Genomic DNA, 5716 nt, shown 5'->3' with positions numbered 1-5716 from the left:
AATGCTTCCGGAGAAAGACTTTGTCCGTGACATGAAGCACGCTGCTCTGGTAAAGGTCAGGTGCAACGCTTTTGTGCAAATAATTCTGAGTTTCGTCACTCGAACTTCACTAAGGGAATTGGAAAGTACAGCTATAAGGGATCACGTGGTATTAGAAGACAGAACCTCCCACACCTAAAGAAAGAACCACACCGCTACACCAACAAAACTACTCTTAAAAAGGAGACGATTTTTCTGCCTTTTGTAAAGTAGCAAATGCCACAAGAGGCAGGCTTAAAACTGTACAATGGTAATAGGGGAGCAAAGGAAGAAAGCTAGGCTTCCAGACAGGAAAGTTAAGAGCTCTTCTGGGATTTGAACCCAGGACCTCTCGCACCCAAAGCGAGAATCATACCCCTAGACCAACGAGCCACAGGCATCAGCTTGTGCTTTTTTTTAGCATTCTGAGTTTCGTCACTCAAACTTCACTAAGGTGGAGAGCTTGCCTGGTACCTACAACGGCAACTACATAAGATAAGCGATACAGGATTAACTCTAAGGGGAGTTTTTAAAAGAGCAGCTTTGTCCAGCACTTCAGGTCCAGACCGCTTGCACCCTGAGCCAGCATAAAACCCCCAAGACCAATGAGCTAAACTGTGGAAGCCGGAAGAAGAAAACTGCTTGTCGTCTTCAGGGCTGGTTGGGGATTTTAACCTACTCCTTACAGAATCTGAGTTGAATTAAGGTACCCCACCACAGGGGTATTTCTTGAGAAACACCTCTGTCAGTAATGTGAAGGAAGCTTCTCTGGTAAAGACAATTAACATTGCTTTTCTACAGATAATGATTGCAAGGGAACACAAAATTGCACTTTTTAGGGCTCGTGCAGGATATGAATCTGGGACCGCTCACACCGAAAGTAGAAAATCGCACCTCTAGAGCAACAAACCAACTTCCCCTCACTTTCTCCAGGTGGGTAAGATTTTCTCTCTTTTGTAAACCTCCAAATTCCACAATATGTCGGCTTATTATGGAAAAAACTAACAATAGGTGTATTAGGCTACTTTCACACTAGCGTTCAGGGCTCCGCTTGTGAGCTCCATTTGAAGGGGCTCACAAGCGGCCCCGAATGCATCCGTACTGCCCTAATGCATTCTGAGTGGATCCGCATCCACTCAGAATGCATCAGTCTGGCAGCGTTCAGCCTCCGCTTCGCTCAGCAAGCGGACACCCGAACGCCGCTTGCAGCGTTCGGGTGTCCGTCTGGCCGTGTGGAGGCAAACAGATCCATCCAGACTTACAATGTAAGTCAATGGGGACGGATCCGTTTGAAGATGACACAATATGGCTCAATTTTCAAACAGATCCGTCCTCATTGACTTTCAATGTAAAGTCTGGACGGATCCGTCTGAACTACTTTCACACTTAGAATTTTTTCTAAGCTATAATGCAGACGGATCCGTCTGTGCAGACAGCAGACGGATCCGCTCTGAACGCAAGTGTGAAAGTAGCCTTAGGTTGTTTCATTTTTCCAAAGATGTGATTTTCATATGACTTTGCTTACGCCCCGAGTCTCAGTGATGTAAAAGATATATATGTCAAATTTCAAGAAGATTTTATATGTTTAGGGGTTGCACACATTGATCACTTTTATTACTACTCTCACTCCTGTACCTAGGCGGTTGGTCTAAAAACGACTTCAGTTTCAGAGTCCCATCGGCTCTGTATAGAGCAAGGTGGAAGGAAAAGGCAATATATGCACTTAAAATTGTCCTCTTCACTAAACAGTTGAATATTCCTCAACGAGAATTGAAAGGAATGAAATGGGTTGCACATTTTGTCAGCCTCATATATGTTTGCTTTTTGCACGAGGCAATTGTAAGTTTATGGGCTCCAAAGAATTATTTGGATATGCTACAGCTTCTGAGCACTTACTCAGATGCAGACGTAAAAAAAATTGCTCTCACAGTTTCTGAGACACATTTGGTATCTGTCAGAAACAAACGTAGGATTGGCTTTTTTGGACTAACGTATTACTTAGGCTGTTAAGGAAAATATGAATAAAAATTAAAAAACCAAACCTGCAAAGTAAAAGGAAATGAAACATTTACAGGGTATAAACCTAGTTTTTGAAGGAAAAGACCTGAGCCATTTCGTTACTAATAAAGCAAAGACGTTCTTTGTATAGTTTGGGATCAGTGATGAGCGGCAGGGGCAATATTTGAATTTTGCGAATATTTGAGTAAATATTCGTTATATATTCGCGAATTTGAGAATTCGTGATCTCCAGTCATTATTTTCTTGATTGCGAAAATTGACAATCGTAAAATTCGCGATACGAAAATTTGCGATCAACACTACTTCTAAAGTCAAAGATATTGCAGCCTTCTCATTGGCCCACAAGCAAGAAGCAGTGAGTGATCATGGGTACTGATGAAAAAAAATCTAGAATATTCGCAATTACGAATATATAGCACTATATTCTAGATATTCACAAATTCTCAAAGTGCCAATATTCGAGATGAAAATTCACGATTAGAATATTCACGATCAACACTATTTGGGATCCACGACGTGACAGAATACTGCAGTGATTCTCTAAGAAGCCATGTGAACGCTCTTAAGGTGGTCAATGATACAGCAGAAAGAGGAATTGCTCTGATAAAAAAGGTTTAACAAATCGGTCAGGGACAGACAGCAAAAACTATTCTTGTTGAGGTTAGTCAAGCATCACAGAAAAGTCGTCACCAAGCTAACAAATGAAAGGATTGCATGGTTTAAAGTTGATTAATATAACACATATTTTGCCTATCATACCACCTATTAATCTTAGTGTCGAGTTTTAATATTATTTTAAGTTTGTGATTTCTAGTTTTCCCAATAAAACTAATTAACATTAAAAAATCATATTTTTTGCCTACTTTTACAAAACTGATGAAAGTGTGCAACCTCAAAATATTATACAATCTTCTTGAAATTTGTCATATATATATTTTACAACACTGAGACTCTGAGCGTAAGCAAAGTCTGCAAAAAGTTTACATTTAATTTTTTTTTCATTACAAAGTGAAACACCCTAAGGTGCATATGGGGTATGATTCTCGCTCAGGGAGCGAGAAAAAAGCCAAAGACAGCACTTGGAGTTTTTAATATCTTTCCGAGTTTCACCATTCAAAATTGTCTGACATGTGCAGCGCTTGCTTGGTACATACCAAACCAATTACCTAAGAGAAGAATCATAAGTGAACTGCAAGAGGGGATTTCAAAAGAAGGGGTTTGAGTGGGATTTGCAGTCGGGACTTCTCATACCCTAAGCCTTGCTCTGCTTACCTTAAATATCCTATGTCCACTAATATAGACTATTCTCGACTAACTTGGACTGAATGGAGTGTTTATATCTATCTCATAACATCATTTAAGTTCCAACTTGCTTCAATCTGTACTCCTTCCCTAATATGCAGTTTACTATTTCGCTTTAAGAATGCGGATATGATTATATGCCGTTTGATCTATTCTGCATGAAGTGAACTTCCTGTTTTCTCCCTAGGATCTACTCTGCATGAAGTGAACTTCTTTTCTCTCCCCAGGATCTCCCTCAGTAAATGTAAACCTTGGTTACCCTTTATGAGATAGTGTGGTAAAATACGCAGCTATAATGCACCCTAAGTTTCAGAAATCAGGGGGGGGGGGTAAGGCCCCCGAAAGGAGGCCCCGGGACTAGTCCCCAAACGCGCCTTGATAAATTTTTGCGGTCTCCAACGCCCAAAACCAGGGGGGTTTCCAAAAAGCCGGAGGCCTCCCTGAATCGGGAGGAAATAAGCCCATTGCTACAATGCTGGCTGCCACGGAGGTTAAGGAGGTTGATAGGGAAGGCCTAGATAGTGTTAACAATAAACTAGCTGAAATTCTGGGGGCAGTGAATATAACTAATAGCAGTGTATCTCAATAAAAAATTACAATGGCGGCATTACAAGGGGATATCATCATAATTTGGGATGAAGTTACAAAATTAAGAGTAAAGATGGAAGATTTGGAGGTGGAGACAGTGGTTGTGAAAAAGGAGCTGGGTTTGGGGGGCGTGGCTTGCAGCTGACCGGGAAAGACGTCTCTCGCTGCAGCTCTGCCACAGCAGACCTAATCTAACCTTATCCGCTCTATTTAAAAAGAGTTTGGACCTCACTTGGGTCCCCAGGCAACTCCGTTTAACATCAGCCCTGTTTTGAGACCTTTCTGGGGTTACAGGACCGCTCGGATCCGGAGTTTCAAGAGAGGCCTAGCGGAAGAAAAATCACCGGCCTAGATTTATCGGGAGTGCGGTCGGTTACAGGACTTCCCTTTACCCGGTCGGACAGAATAACACCACCGCAAGCCTCAGCGCAAGGTTTGAGGACCCCTTCTAGGACCCCCAGAGACTCCAAGCAACATCTGCCCTGTCCTGAATCTTCTGGGGGGCCGGAAAACCGCTCCGTCACGGATCAAAGATTGAGGCCTAGCGGAGGAAAAATCCCCGGGCCTGGATTTGTAGCGGCGCAAAGGTGAAAACAGAGATTCCCCCCTGTCTCAATCGGCAAGACCTACACCACCGCAAGTTGGTCATAAGGTAATTGCCCCCAAAACTGCTTACCTTGATCCGGCTTCATAGGGGTTCACTGCATCGCCCTGTAAGCTGGTACTCCCGGTGCGGGCGCCATCTTGTGAATCCGACAGAGCGCTCACATAGCCTGTCACCGGAGGCAAACTTCGTCCCTGATAAATAAATTAAATAACAACCAGTAGTAGGAGACCTCTGATAAAGGTGCCGGACAGCTGCAGGGACTGGCTGTTGAAGATTTGTGCGATTGCTCCCAGTAAAGATCGCTCCCAGTAAAGATCGCTCCCAGTAAAGATCGCACCCAGTGTACAGCAAGCTTCATATCCCTAGCATAACTCTGATTAATAGCGATTTTTCACCTTACCTGCCCCCTGTCAGATCAGTATTAGGTCTGGAAGTCTGCAGGCTGTCGTGAAGTGTTCACTCTGCATTACTAGATTTAAAGAGACTGCGTCATACCTGGACCCCGATTTAAAGTGACAGTGTCATATTTGGAATGATAACCCAAAATGACAGAAGTTTTCTAGCTGCAACAATTTAGGCCTTAAAACATAAAAAAGAAAAAAGGGAAAAAATAAATACAGAGCGGGATGGTCTAACCTCGCTGCCCTAACCAATATTCACCCTAATAGCGTGGCATATCAGCCTGATTTAACCAAGATGGTAAAAATAGGTGGCTCCAAAGCTGGGGAAGCAGCTGGTCAGCAAAAATCAAATCCATCAAATGGAGAGATGGATACATTTTTGCAACTGTCGCAGCCAGAGAACATAAAATGGCGCCAGACACTCCGAACGCCTCAAGCCGCAAACAGGCAGAAATCCCAGCCCAAGAATGGGAAAGTGGAGAAGAAATAGACAACCTCCCCATCTCCAGATCTTTCCTGAAAGAAGCCCTGCGTCCTCGCTATCCTCTGCTCTAGAGCCTATCAGCTCTGACCTATCATCCATTAAACTTGATGTGAGGCAGATAGGGAGAAGAGTAGAGACCCTGGAAGAAAACCAGATAAGCGTCATTCAACATCAGAAAGCGGTTACAAATAGCATCTCCCTGGTTCAGAAAAATCTCAATAGCTTATACAGCGCAATTGAAGACCAGGAGAACAGAGGAAGACGTAACAACCTTCGCTTCCGTGGCATCCCCGAATC

General features: G+C 43.2%; 1 non-coding gene across 1 annotated transcript; it reads right to left on the bottom strand.

Moving 5' to 3' along the window:
• Positions 1 to 339: 339 nt before the first annotated feature.
• TRNAP-UGG lies at positions 340 to 411 on the bottom strand. Its single transcript has one exon. It is a non-coding gene; the product is annotated as a tRNA-Pro (tRNA).
• Positions 412 to 5716: the final 5305 nt, after the last annotated feature.

Source organism: Bufo bufo, chromosome 6, assembly GCF_905171765.1.
Source record: "Bufo bufo chromosome 6, aBufBuf1.1, whole genome shotgun sequence".
Lineage (NCBI taxonomy): Eukaryota > Metazoa > Chordata > Amphibia > Anura > Bufonidae > Bufo > Bufo bufo.
The sequence above is the reverse complement of the archived record's forward strand: the minus strand, read 5'-3'. Positions and strand labels throughout refer to the sequence as shown.